Raw genomic sequence first — 16102 nt, forward strand, 5'->3', positions numbered from 1 at the left:
GGGAAGGATCTCAGCATAGTTGAAGTAGGGCCCAGAGAGTTAGCAAACTGGTTTATTTCTGTCCTATCTCTTTTTTTCTCATTTATTTTTCCCAAACAGCCACTACTCACTCTTGCTCTGCAAGCTCATGCTAGTAAGCAGCCGTTGCCATGGGAGCCGGTTGCCATGCAGTGGAGTGAGGTTTTTCCGTGTTTAAGGGGTGATTGTGGGGTGGGGAGGGGAGGGTGGGAGTGAGCGGAGGCGGGTGATGCGGATTGGAGAACAATGTGGAGAGATCAGGGAGTAGTAGCGTGACAGATCCATGGTTGCCATACTGATTAAACTCAGGATCCTGACCAAAAGCATCAAACACAGAACAGGGGGGAGAAGGTATAGAGAAGAGAGAGAGGGGGGGGGGGTGTATGAGAATCAGGTAAAAAGAGATGGACAAAGTAGGAAAAGATAGTTCAGTCACTAATTGAACCCCTGTGTGTGTGCGTGTGCGTGTGCGTGTGCGTGTGCATGTGTGTGTGTGAGAGTGCATTTCAGGAGCTCACTGCTGCCCTCTTGTAAGCACTTCAGACCTGACCCACTTAAGTATGCCTGCCCTCCTTCTCTCTCTGTCTCTGTATTTCTCTCTCTCTCTCTCTTTCTCTCTATTTCTCTCTCTATATATATTTCTCTCTCTCTCTTTCTCTTACACACACACATACACACACACACACACACACACACACACACACACACACACACACACACACACACACACACACACACACACACACACCCTGGAGAGAGGAAAGGCATCGATCCTCTCTCTCAGGCAATTTACAAGCGAGAGCCACAGTAAATTTACCAGACAGTAAAAGAGAGGCATTGACATCGTTCGTGCGTGCGTGCGTGCGTGCGTGCGTGCGTGTGTGCGTGCGTGTGTGCAAGCCAGACTGCATGCCTGACTGCATGCATGTGAATGTGTGTAAGTGTGCACATGCATGTGTGTATGGTAACTGTGATTAAAATTATGTGTTCTCTATGTTTTGGGATGTCACAAGAATTAACACTCACACTCACATCCTCACATACTCCTCCTCTGTCCTCCTCTTGTCTTGTACCAGTTTGGTGACAATGTGTCTTTGTAGCAGGGAACAGACTTTTGGTTGTCAATGGAAAGAGGGCAGAGAGAGGCTAGAACAGATAGAAATCAATCACAAGGCTTTTTAGATGAGTGTCAGGGACAGGGTAGTGCACTAGAGTAGAACCTACCATGGTACTGGAAAGGACGAAGGAGCTGGGTCCTGTTTCAATCTGTGTTTGGAGAGGAGGAGAGTTGTGAGTTACTACACACAAGCTGATTGGGTGACTAGACTTCAGAGCACTGCTGAGAAGACACATTTGCCCCCCTCTAGGTTATTAGAACAAGGACCTGACGGTCTATTTAGCTTAATTATACCAGATGCATGACAGGGGACAGAAACAGTCTCAACATGATTAGCTAAGATACCCAAACTGTGTGTACGAATACTATTGGCAGACTTCTCTGAACTAACAGACTTGGGGCTAAAAGTCTGCTGCCTAGTGTGCGCTCTTGCATATCATAGTTGATTAGACTATCATCTATACTATCTATCATCTATACTCCTAGACAGGAGATGAGCATCACTCCAGCTCAGGTGGAGTCCATCACTCTTTAGCAAGCCAGACTTACCCCAGAACGTGGACCAGTTGTCAATTAACCGACAACTGCGCCTCCCCAAGACAACAACAAACCCGTCTGCTGTATTGTGCTTGGGTAATGCTACTGTCTGACTGATCTAGTGCATTGGATGGAACTACCTCAATAAACTCTAACTGTTCCTTAAATTCTCTAAATGAATCCTACATTTTTTACAAAGTTTCCTGCATCCATGTTAAGTTGTGAGTCCATTAACTGTTTTGGGAGGTGAGAGTTGAGAGCATCCTGACCATATGACCAGTCCATCAGAGCTTTCAGCTCTTCCCAGCTGATCTTCATGATGTTGCGATGGATCTTGCATCTTTGGTGGTGCAACTCCAGAGCTTTAAGGTGCCTACTGTATGTGGTCCATGTTTCTGGAGGGTGGGTCGCACTACTGCTGTAGACCAGGATTTTAGTTCTGATCCGGATGTTGTGAGCGAAGGGGGGTTCGTCCGCGGTATCAGGGTTCCACCTCATGGCATCAAATAAGCCTCTGGAATCTCCAGTGTCTGCCAGCTGCTTGATCTCAAAGGCATTTTGGTACCATTTGTTTTTTTGTTCTCTCGCCCAGTGTTGGACATCTGCCTTCGCTCTGGTGTGAGCTTCTCTTTTGGCTTTGCAGTTGATATTGTTCTGCCAGGCACAAAAGGTTCTCCAATTGCTGTCGCTGAGCTGTTTCATTGATGAGTCATTCTCATCAAACCAGTCTTTGTGCTTTTTGGTCTTATGGCCGAGGGTGTCCTTGCAGATGTTGAGGATGGTGGACTTGAGCATGCTCCAGTGTGTTCAATATCCTCAGGATTTTCTTTGGGCAGTTCTGCACAGTCTGGAGGTGTTGCCGTTTGCTGGCGTCACCCAGACTTTCGATCTCAAGTGTAGGCCGAGTCTGCTTTTTTTGCACCCTCCTTTTCTACATGAGTTGGATGAACATAGTGGAACGGATTAGGTGATGGTCTGTCCAGCAGTCGTCTGCTCTTGTCATCGTTCTTGTGATATTCACATCACGACTCTCCTCGCTGCCGACAATGACATCGTCAATGAGATGCCAGAGTTTGGATCGGGGATGCATCCATGAGGTTTTGAATTTGTTCTTTTGTCGGAAGAGTGTGTTGCTAATAGTGAGATAATATTCTGCACACTTAGCAGAAGGACTCCATTAGAGTTTGTATTGCCGACTTCTTCCTTTCCAATTGTGCCTCTCTTAAGGTCGTGGTTCCGACTGACCCTGGCATTTAAATCCCCAAGTAGAATTATTTTGTCTTCCTTGGGAATTCATGTGAGTATTACGTCCAGGTCAGCATAGAAGGTTATTCAGAGAGTTCAGAGAGGTGACTCCATGGATCCTTGGTTCACCAGCCGGTTTTTCTTTCCAGTTTCAGAGTGCGCTGCAAGGTCGATCCAAAATCTCTAAGCTCTCTGGCGATGATTGCAGTTTGTGTTTCAGGTCGATCACTCATTGCACTGTCCATTAGGGTTCATATGTTCCATGCTCCAAAGTTCATTTACATTTTTCTTCGTTTCTGACTGCAAGAGAGGTGAACCCACTGAATGTGGTAATCCAGTCGGAAGTTAAGAAGCAGGCTATTTTTAGGGCACCTTTTCTAGCCCCTTCCCCTACTGAGGGGTAAGCAGAGTGGATCCAAAGAAGAGCTGCTCAGTCATGGGTGCAGCTGCCAAAAAGCTATAAGTTCCTGCCCCCGTCACCGTTTCCTGATCGCCACAGGACTTTGATCCGGGATGTGCAAGTATTTGTTCCCTTACAGGAGGATGCCTGTGTGTGACTTCTTGTAACATGGGGACACTGATGCACAGGCACCTTGACAGAGAGGGGCCAGCCTTCCTCTGCATACACAGTTGTTGTGACTTGCCGTTATATTCCACCTGCTCCACTGTTGAGGTCTTGGTCTGGAACCTCCCCCTTGACCTTGCCGCCATGAGTGACCCATACCATGAGCTTAGGCCCACGTGATTGGCTAAGCTCCAGATGGCATCACTCATGGGATCTCAACACTTATAAGAACACACACACACACAAACACACACACACACACACAAACACACACACCTGTGGGCATCCACGTGCACATGCTTCGAATCACAGTAATGCAGCAACAAATCTGCATTCATACGAACACAAATCCAGGGGTTGAATTGATAATATTTTAAATCATAAACTTGCCCAGGTTCATACTTTTGGCTACATACATCCAGCGTCTTGCTTTGAGTAAAAACTCTGTAATGCACTGTGTGTGAGTTTACTTTGTGTTTGTACTCTTGCTCTTGAGGTTTTATGAAATGTCTGATTCTTGTGGTAGTGGTATGTTTCAGGAAATTATGTCACCCAGCAACAGTTTTCTTAATTTCCATCGCAAACCATTGAAATTAGTCCCAATGGCTGTGCTTGCCATCATTTCTGACAAACTGAGTGCAATGAAGATGATTACAAAAGAAAACTACATAATTTAACTCAAGACTTCAAAAGGACTGGCTAAAAGAATATCCAAAAGAGGTAGAAAAGTTTGGAAAGAGAGATGGAAAAAGGGAATGGTGAAGGGAGGGCAAGATGTGAGGAGGAGATGAGGAGCTGCTGAAATGAATAGACAAAGAGGACGAAGAGTAAAATGATACCTAGAGGAAGAAAAACAATAATAGGTAATGAGAGGAGGATCTACTCACACAGGTAATGAGAGGAGGATCTACTCACACAGGTAATGAGAGGAGGATCTACTCACACAGAACTGGAAAGGGGAGATCTTCAGATGAACTTGGATATGGTCTGAAGATACAGTATGAGTTTCTGTGATACTTGAATTTATACTGTTGAGTGATCTATTCTTATATATATATTTTTGAACAACCAATGGAATAGTTCCAAATTGACAAACCACATCTGGCATTACAGGCAGGGGCAAGTAAATGCTCAAAGTATTTCATAAAAAAAATGACAGAAAATGTCTATAACCAGATCGTCCTGTCAAAACAACACGCACAGCATTTAGGTCAGCAAGTTTCGTGTTTACACATTTGTGGTCACTCATAAACACACACACACACACACACACACACACACACACACACACACACACACAGTAAACTCCCTGGACTAGAACTTCTGGTGGGCCCTCATTTGGGTCACGAGAAATTGGGACGGTTTCTATTAACACAGTTGATCGATGGAGCTAGCTAGTGCCTAGGGCACCACACCACAGCACACCACACCACACCACACCATACCACACCACACCACACCACACCACAGCCTGCCTGATTTCTGTTATGCCAAATCCTCTTCATATGATCTAACGGGAATGTAGGAACAACATCACTGTTGAAAAAATACACTGCTATTTTTAGATGAAATCCACAGGGAAAGATGAATCACAGTTTGCAGTTAACATTTACATTTTCTTGTTTAGATATTGTTGTTTAATATATTTACTGCGTATAGCAAGCCCCAGTGTATTTCTACAGCATCCACACGGTAGATCCTATTAGAGTACTGGGCTTTGGTGAATTTAGTTTCCATAGGAATTGGTGATAGTGAGGTAAATACAATAGTTGGTGGGATTTATGGAATCGATTTTGTTATGAAAGAGGAATCTTCATGAGTGTGGACTGGGTTAGGGTTAGGGTTGTTTCCAGTTTCTGAGGTCATTGTGTTCCATAACTGTACCAATAATAGGCTTAATAATGGGCCAGCGGTGTGCTTTGCCCACAGTAAACATCCAGGCTAATCTGTGCCTTTATTACACAACACAGAGAGACATGACCGCCTCTATCATTCTTATTCTATCTGTATCCATCTCCTGTGTTGCTTGTAATTCTATCATTTCATCCTTATCTTCCCCTGCCATCCCACTCTCAGTCTATTTTAGCCTTTGTTTCATAGGTCCGTTTCTTTCGCATTCCCTCTTTTTTCTCTTTCAGCTCTCTTTTTTGTCTTTCTACTGTAAATATAGCAGGAGAAAGAGACATATAGGGAGAGAGAGAAACTGAGAGAGAGACAGAAAGAAAAAAGAGAGAGAGGGAAAGTGAGAGGAGGAAGGTGGTGCACAGGCTGTGTTTGTTGTGTTTCGAGCGTTAAAGAACTTAGCGGATGAGCTGGTGTGCAGGCAGGCAGGCATTCAGGCAGGCAGGCAGGCAGGCAGGCATGAATGTGTGGTGAGGCTACAAGACTCGACACAGCAACAACCCCCCAGAACGCAGTCTCACTGGTCATCGCACCACCCTGACCACTGTAACTGTCAGCGCCGACCATTGCTAGCTTAATCACCTCTCCGCTCCTCCCTTCCCTTCTCTCTCGCTCTCTGTCTGTCTCTCTCCTAACTCATCCTCTCTCCTTCCCTTCATCGCTCATTGTCTCTCTCTGTCTCTCCATCCTCCAACTCCCTGCACCCCTCTCATCTCACAGTTTTTGGAGAGCCTTAAACTGAGCAATCCCTCTTACAAGCTATTCAGACTGAATTTTTGAGTGTGTTTGTGTGGGTGTGTGTGTGTGTGCCTGTTTTTATGTAGAGACACACACTGTGACAGGGGCTGTGTGTGTGTACATGTGTGAAAGCGTCTGTCGCCCTCTCTCACTGTTAATCCCTTAAGAAGAGGTGTGGTTCTTTCTCTCTCTCCCTTCTCTACGATCCCTGAGCAGATTTTCATCATCACATGTCCTGCTTGCTTTCGCCTCTGCTGCTGGCTGCTAGTCTCAGGGCGTTCTCTCTTTTTTCTCTCGGTTTTTCAAACACCCATCATTGCCTCTCCACTTCTTCTTCCACTGCCTCTTCTACTTCTTCTTCTGCTCATACTGGTCTGAGATGAGTTCCAGCAGCGAGATGGGGGAGGCCATCGAGCTCAGGTGAGTTGCTGTGGTGGTGGGGGCATGTGTGTGTGTGTGAGGGGGCCTTTAGGGTAAGAAGATTGGCTGATATGAGATGCAGCACGTCAGTATATAGGCTACTTTTCTTTTCTCTATCCTCTATTCTATTTCTATAGAGTTCACCCCTCTCCTGGCTTGCTGAAATAGACACAGGTATGTCAATAAGTGTGGTGGTGTTATTGACCATAGCAGTTCATTAGCTGTCAAAACAGATAGTCTAGCACGTTTCAGACCCAGCTCATACCCACTAATAGCCTTAGCAGCTGTATTAGCCCCCAAGTCCATATGGAACAGATTACAGTCTGAATGAATATGCCAGAAAGGCCCAACATTTGTTTATGGAGACTAGTCTGTGACATGGAATGTTTAATAGGGATGTTTTCATGACAAAAAGGGGGATGATCTTACCGTGAGAAGCGAACGCCAGCAAACTCTTGTCTCATAGCCAAGTTAAGCAGGAGGGTGGGACTGTTTTTGCTCAAGTTGTTTCTTGTGTTGAGAAGGGGGAAAAAAGGAAAGCTTTGCACATGTATTTCCTGTGTGAGGGGGTGGGATGTGAACGCACGGCACTTGCTCTTGTCTCAAGGACTTCTTGTGATTACTGTAAGTAAGTTGAGGCTGATAAGGCATCATAAGAGGAGAGTGCTAGATAGTAGTCACAATGATAGTGTATTGAGTAGTCTTCTTCACGCATGGCTGGTGTATGTTTACATTAGCCCCGCTGTTCAGGGAGGCCCCCCCCACACACACACACACACCACACACACACATACACACCACACACATAGTCACACTCCAGACCAGCTGTACTGCCTCATCCATGTCCAGTCTGCCTGCTCCAAGGGCGAAGGGGGATTTATGTTTTCCTTTTAATCTCTATAGTCTTTAACTCTTGAAGCACACACATGCATACGCACGCACACACACATGCATGCAGGCACACACACACACACACACACACACACACACAGATGTGACTGACTCTCAGATGTGACTCTGTAAAATGAGGTAAAGGTGTGTGTGTGTCGAGGGTGGCATTATACAATCTTTAGGTCAAAATAGTTCAGACACAGTCAGATAAGGATATACTCAGTCATCACCCTTTAGCCTGTTCCCAAGTCTAAAAGCTCAGTAATCTACCTTCATTTGATTCTCTCCTGGTTCTAATGATTTTATCCTAAATCCAGAGACGATATTAGATCATTGGTCTGATGTTCCCCCTGTTTCTGTTATTACGAATGTCCTTGCTGTATTAATGTCCTTTGACTTGGCAGTGGTGCGGGGAACCAGTTTAGAATTTTTTTTGTTTTGAAGATTTATTTGTGACCAGAAAATTACAGCCCTCTGACACTGCTGCAGTAATACTGTAAAACCCTTCTGTATAAATGCCTTTCCAATTTACCTTGACAGAGATAGAAAGGTTTATGGTCCTCAATGAATAAATATGTTTTGCTGCATACAAACAGACTGCACATGAAACTACCATAGAAAAAAAACAGACATATCCGGTATGTCAATATTAAAAATATTATTTGCAAAAATGAGAATGGGCAACAAAATATATGCAAAAATGCAAATACATGTGTGTGTTTTTATTTATTTATTGCACTTTAGAAATAAAGGATAAAAACAAGATGAATAGGTGAGACAAAAAACATTATACACTAAAATGAAAAAAGGATTTTTAAGACATACTTGAAAACTGAAAATGAAATCAGTGTCAGCCCAGTGTTGGGTATGCCTGCGTTTTTGGGTCTGTTTGACCTTAGCTTTGGGAAACTGAACCTGTGTCATTCTGATGATAAGACGATGATAAGACTTTTTTTTGCTCACTGCTAGTTACCAAAATGCAGAATAGTGTATAAAGTGGGATTGGATGATGTGTATTATGAGTTCAACTGAGGGACAGGAGCTGAAGGGGTACTGTGTGATATAGATGGCACTTTTCAAGCAGTCAGTCATTATATGGTTATGATTGAGAGCCTAAAAGACATACACTGAAACATCTGTCCGGTTTGAAACACCCCATCAATTCTTCCCTTTTGGGTTACATGGAAACACAGACCAGGAGATCCAGTTTAGAGTTGGATGTCAGATGCTTTTTACAATTTGTTCTCCTTGTCCCTTACCTGGTTATACAATAACTGATACGGTAATAAATCAAACAATACTTTCTGGTACTTTACATTAATAATTTAAGATTCTTTACCTTGTACCAATGGCACATAATAGTGTTTGTGTCAATTAATCTTAATGTGGTTAAAGTATTATTGATATGCAATTATTGGATAGTTACTATTTTTACCATGAACTCTCTACTATGAAAATACCAAGTAAAATGCAGGCCATACAATAAAGCATAAGCACTCTGACCCCTTCCTCATTCCTCATTCCCTTGTTCCACCTGTTGTTCGGGCCTGGGCGGCTCATTATGGTAACTGCACAGCCTGGGGCTGTAATTGAATTTGGGTTGACCTGCTCAGTGGTCTTCCCAGAAGCCCCTGCTTTGGCCCTAATTGCATTATGGGAACAGGAAGGGACATTGTGTAGTCTGGTTAAAGCTAATTATGTCAGTAACCATGCTGAGGTTATTTACATTCATACCAAAGCCAAAGATAACAGAGGAGATGAGCTCTGTGTTTCTGTTGTGACCCCTTGCCCATCCAGGCCACTGTTGTTGGCCAGGGCCAATGGAGGGATGAGCGAGTGGAGGGATGGAAGGAATGAGAGGTGATGGGGTTGATGAGGCGTATGCATTGAGAGATGGAGGATGCAGGGATAAGGTCAGAGGGAACCCAGAGTTAGAGATGGATCCCTCTATTTCTATGCTGTGTATCAGTTGACTCCTGATAAATGCAAGGAATAGGTATTAGCAGGATGCAATAAAACAGAGCATGCTGATATCTGGACCCACTGACAATAATCTCATCGACTTGGGACAGCAAGCCCCTATTCACAGGGACGAGAGAGCTGAGGTGGAGAGGGACAGTAGCTGTAAGTTCCTTGGCATACACATCAATGACAAACTGAAATGTTCCCTACACATCGACTCATCAAGACAGCGCGCCAGTGTTTCTTCTTCTTCAGACTGTTGAGGAAATTTGGCACCTAAGGCACCTAAGATCCTCACCAACTACTATAGGTGCACCACTGAGAGCATCCTCAGCATACTCAGGAACATAAGGCTCTACAGAGGGTGGTGATCACTGCACAATCCATCAAGTACCCTCAAAGACATCTACAATATGATACCAACAGGTGTCTGGCCAACAGAATTCTCAATGACTCCAGCCACCCCAGATATGGATTTTTCACCCTGCTCCCATCTGTCAAACACTACCGGAACACCCAGCCTGGGACAAAAAGGTTCTACGACAGCTTCTACCCAACGGCCATAACACAGATGAACAATCAGCTATCCTGTGACCACTGACTCTCTCACACACACACTCACCAACATGCTGCTACATTGACTTTTCATATTGACTCTATATTTATCTACTGCTGCTACCTATTGCATATACTATATTATTGTACATAACTGTATTTTGCACTGCCCACTACCCTTATGTTGTTCACATCATAATCTATTGATATTTCAATATTTGTGTTTTATTTATATCGTCCAATTTAGTTGTATTTAAGCATTTATTGTATATTGTGTATCCAGTAACACTGTTGAGGCCTCGTGTGAACCAAGCATCTCACTGCTCTGCTCGCAGAGTATATGACAATGAAGAACTTTGAACTTTAAAACTGTATCGCACTTAAACAGAATTTGCATTTAAGTGCAGAGCAGCATGAAAAATTCACCTTCCATTAGGAGTCACTGCTAACTCATGGTTTGTGTCAGTGTGCCTGTATGAGTGGCTTTGAATTAATTAATGTTTGACATTGCTGTTGATGAGGGAAGAGAAAAAGTGTCTGCTGGATTTCCATGGAAGGTGAACTACAAGATGTGATGGAGAGAGAGATACTGTAGAGAGTGGTAGAATGGCGTGTGTGATATGGTTTGGCTGGGAGGAATATCGGACATTTGATGGCACCATCAGAAAATGGTTAGTGTAGGGTAAGATAGTGGTGGTGTGAAAGAGGTGGAGTAAAAAGGTGCTGGTACTCACTTTAATTTGACCATTGTGAGGTTTATATTTTAGAGCTGGTATTATGGCGAAGCGGTGTCGCTTCCCAAGCAGTACAGAATTCAAGGTGCTGGTAGGCTGTATCGGTCAGCCCCAGCCAAGTTCAACCACTGGTGGTGGATTGTGATGATACAGGCAGTACACTACCTACCCCAGTGCCAGTGGTAGAGGGAGCAGTATTGGTGAACTGTTTCGGATGGAGAGAGAGAATCCCAGTACGTCTGAGGGTGTCAGTTTCCAGGCTCTACACACATGATAACCTCTGATCCAGCTGTTTCTATGAATCAGAGTTCACAGCAACTCCCTGTAATCATGTAACACAGACACACACTATACACACACACATACCACACACATGCACCCCCCCCATCCCTCCACCACACATAAACACACACACACCTAGGTTACACATTTACACAAGCTCACATACAGTCTCAACATGATGTGCCAGCACACACAGACACAGACACAGACACAGACACACACACAGACACAGACACAGACACAGACAAAGATACCCACACATCAAATCCCTTCCTATACTATGCATGTGCCACATACTGTATGTACTGCAGCTAGAGTCAGATTTTTGTATTTGTGCAGATTAGCCAGGAGAATTTAGTCCTAGTCCTCCCCAGTGTAGATGACGTACAGTCCTCGGGGCTTTACCCGTATTAAATGAGCTATGGGTAATTTGACATTAGCAGGAAGGAGCACTGACCCCCACAGTCCTGTAGCAGTGGAATGAAGTGAGCTGACCACTTCTAGCGGGGTCCGACGACAACAGTCAAAACACAACTGCCCCTGTTTATCTGTGGTGGTACGTTCCAGTCTCTCATTCCATAACAAGTGCGGAAGCAGTTGGTTGTCATGGGTACAAGTCAACTCTTGCTGGGTCGCTCAGTATTTACAGTTGCTGTCTGAGAGGCCTGGAAATTGGGTCATCCTGAGGCAACACAGGGTGTGTGTGGGTGTGGGAGTGTGTGTGGGTGTGGGTGTGGGTGTGGGAGTGGGAGTGGGTGTGGGTGTGGGTGTGGGTGTGGGAGTGGGAGTGGGTGTGGGTGTGGGTGTGTTTGTCAACAACCCACCTGTCTATATGCTGCGATTTGTAGACTGTAGTAGGATATACACTCACTGAACACTTTATTAGGAACACTATACTAATACTGGGTAGGGCCTCCCTTTGCTATCAAAACAGCCTAAATTCTTCATGGCATTGATTCCACAAGATGTTGGAAACATTCCTTTGAGATTCTAGTCCATGATGACATGATTGCATCACACAATTCCTGCAGATTTTTCAGGTGCACTTTCAAGCTGTGAATCTCCTGTTCTACCACTTCCCAAAGGTGTTCTATTGGATTCAGATCCGGTGACTGGGAAGGCCACTGAAGAACACTGAACTCATTGTCATGTTCATGAAACCAGTTTGAGATTACTTTTGCTTTGTAACATGGTGCATTATCATGCTCCAAGTAGCCATTAGAAGATGGGTAAATTGTGGCCATGAAGGGATGTACATGGTCAGCAACAATACTCGATGCAATCAAGGCAATCAAGCGATGATTGATTGGTATTAACGGGCCCAAAGTGTGCCAAGAAAACATTCCCACACCATTACACCACCTCCACCATGAGAAGGTGTACAGGTGTGTTCCTAATATAGTGCTCCGTGAGTGTATATATGGTGCTCTCCATAAGTATTGGAAAGAGGAAGCATTTTGTCTTCTTTTAACTTCCAACAGTTTGGATTTGAAGTTAATTACTATGGGGTCAAAGCTTTTAATTCAAAGGGGGGTTCACCATTTAGATAGTACAACACTTTTTAAACATGATCCCCCTAGTTAAGGGCTCCAAAAGTATTGGAAAAAATCCAATAATGTCCAAATTAAGTACTCATGTTTAGTATTTGGTCGACAATCCTTTGCATGCAATAATTGCCTGAAGTCTGAGACCCATTGACCCCTACAGACACTGTGTACCTTCTCTGGTGATGCTCTGCCAGGCCTGTACTGCAGCCATCTTCAGTTTTTGTTTGTTTTGCCTAAAATCGTATCATCAGGAAATTAAATGCATGATCAATTGGATTTAAATCTGAAGATTCACTTGGCCAGTCAAGAACTTTCCGCTTTTACAGTTTGTCACAAACTGTGGGGTTCGGAGGGTTATATTAGCTAACTTAAAAAACAGGCTAGCCACGTCACACTTCGGAGCTCTATAGCTGTATGAGATGTCATACGTCACGGCACGTAGGAAATCGTTTTAGGAGGAGCTAAGAAAATAGAATGTATTGTCCAAAATACATAGCAATTTTCTGACTTGAATCATTGTGCAATAACATTGTGCAGCTCCAGGATGTCATATATCAGCAAAATAACTAATGTGGGCCTTTAAGTATAATGTTAGGTGCAGTGTTGGTGGATGTATGTGAATGTATTGTGTATCTGTCTGTTTGATTGGGTCATGTTTCACCATTATCTGCTCTCCTATCATACCTCATCTCTCTCTCTCTCTCTCTCTCTCTCTCTCTCTCTCTCTCTATCTATCTATCTATCTATCTATCTATCTATCTATCTATCTATCTATCTATCTATTATCTATCTATCTATCTATCTATCTATCTATCTATCTATCTATCTATCTATCTATCTATCTATCTATCTATCTATCTCACTCTCACACACACATTCATTCTCCCTCTTCTGGTTAGAATTATCCAGTGTTCGACAATTGTGCAAACTATACAGACATGGTGTCTCTACATTGTTGACCATGGAGTTTCTGAAAGGACATTTTGTGCTTTTTAGATAAGGCAGCTTTCTTACCCCATCTGATTCCATTAGAGTAAGGTGAGCATGGCCAGCATCTGTAATATCTGTATATGCACCATTTAACCTAGAACCAACATTGTCTCATTCATTCAGAAGTCTCTGTTGGCAAACATGAAAAGAGAGATGTTACATCTAGTTCTAAAATAGTTTTGCTTTGTATACAAAATCAGTGTGTTATCTAATAAGTGTTGTTGAAAGACAGAGAGAGACAGTGAGAACGAGGGTGAAGGAGGAGGCAGACTCGTATGACTACACTATCGTAAACAAAAGTAAGACAAAACATTATAAGTCATCTCTCTCTCTCTGGTCTCTCACCTCTTTCTCTCTCTCACTTCTCTCCCTCTCTTCTCTCTTTGTTGGTGTAAACTGTGGACTCCAGCTGGTTCTCATTGAGAGATGAACTCATAGCTTTGGAAGGCGCTAATGAGACTTCTCTCTTCTCAGCCTTTGAGAGGCTTGTTCTGTGGAGCTACAGTGCAGTGGGAAGAAAACAATATGTAAGACAAGCCTGGCTCCACTGCTGTATGCTTAATGTAAGCCAACCTCTATGTCATACATATACTGCAGTACAGTATATGACAACAACATTATAAAAGATGGCTAAAGCACATACAGACAGGCTCTGGGTGAATATGTTTTATTTTATGTTATCCATAGTTTTGGTCTGCCATCCTCTGACCTGCACTGAGGTGGTGCTGCTGAATACTGGGTCTGTGATCTGGTTGGTGAGTGGCAGAAAGCTGCACTGGGGACTGGCACCATGGCAGCCTGGCAGAGAGAGGCACGCCATAGCACTGTGACCTCAATCAGACGAGATCTGAAAGACATCTTGGGGGTATGCGATGGAGAAAGAAAAACATCCAGGTGGACACTTTGTGAGTGGCATGGCAAAGAGACAGGGTTTTTTGCCCCCTTTCGTGCCACCCCCTTGTGCACGTCCCTGCCCCTTTTGTCACTTTTCCTCCCTCTCTCTCTCTCTCTCTCTCTCTCTCTCTCTCTCTCTCTCTCTCTCTCTCTTTCTCTCCCTGTTTCACACTCTCTCTATCTCTCTCTTCTCCTCCCTTCTATCACTTTCCCTCCCTCTCTCTCTCAGTCTCCTTCCCACTGTTTTCCTCTCTCACTCCCCCCTGCCCTCCTCTCTTTCTCTTTCTCACTCTCTCCCTCTCTGTAATTCTTTTCCTCTGTCCCTCTCTGCAGTCTCCTTGGCAGGAGCTCAGCAGTTATATCACATGACCTCATCATAGCAGGTCGATTAGATCAGCCCAGAAACTGGAGCAAACACCCTGAGGCCTCCTTCCCTCCCTTCCCTTCCCTTGCCGGCTCTCTGGGGGGCATGTGACGATGACACCCCCACTCCTCTTAACCCATGCACCTGTTCCAGTGCCCGGACGCCAGCCAGGTGCCAGAATTCAGTCAGGCATGCTGCCCAGTAATGCCCGTCCCACCATGTATACCCGCCCTTCTGGCCTCTAAGGGACCTGCCACTCTTGGCAGAGGCCACATTCCAATGATGCCAGGGATGAGTTAAGCCCCTTAAGCCAGCAGGTTAAAAAAAACATATACTTTAACTATACTTACATATACTTCAGTTTTAATATACTTAAGTATCTAAAATGATACTAAAATGATCCAGTTTAAATAGTTTTTAAGTTGTATTTAATACACTAAAATTGTAAATTATGTAGGTTTTTAGCATATTAAAGGTCCTGTATGTAACATTTAAGATTTCTAAAAAGCTTTCTAATGGTTGTAATGACTATGTTTAAACAGTAGCGATCAGGGAATGAGATCCCTTGAAAGAAATATTTAATTTAGCTATGCTGTTTTGGCCGGAAAAAGCGCTTTCTAAAATGGAGTCAGGAAGGTGAAAGTATACTTTTAGTACTGTATACTAAAGTGCACATTTAAGGATATGTCAATAAAAGTATATTTTTTTTAAATATACTAAAGTACAGATTTAATTACATAACAATAAAGTATAGTTTTTGTAAGTATACTGAAGTACAATTTAAAATACATCCAATTCTGGTATACTTTTTGTAGTATACTTTTCAGTTCACTCCCCCCCCCCCCCAACACACACACACACACACACACACACACACACACACACACACACACACACACACACACACACAAACATACACATACACATACACATAAACACAGCACACACACATACTTTCACTTCCGCCGGGCCATGTCTCACACACCTGTTACCCGTAAAGCGGCAGGGATTATGGGAAGTGGTATGTGAGCATCTGTGTGTGCGTGCGTGCGTGCGTGCGTGCGTGCGTGCGTGCGTGCGTGCGTACGTGCGTGCGTGTGTGTATGCCAGAGAGAGAAAGTGTATATATAAAACCTGTCCTATGAGTCTGAGATAAGATAGTAGAGGAGCTAGAGATATACTGTAGAAAGATGCTTCTGAAGATCTGTGTCTAGATTAGCTGAAAACTTCTGTGAGGACTTCAGGACAGCAACCAGACAAATACTTAGTGAAAGCCAGGAGACAAGATGCCCACGCATGTACAAAGATGGTAAGATACTGTAAAGTCTCCTCTTCCTATGC

This window comes from Argentina silus (genome assembly GCF_951799395.1).
Source record: "Argentina silus genome assembly, chromosome: X".
Taxonomy (NCBI): domain Eukaryota; kingdom Metazoa; phylum Chordata; class Actinopteri; order Argentiniformes; family Argentinidae; genus Argentina; species Argentina silus.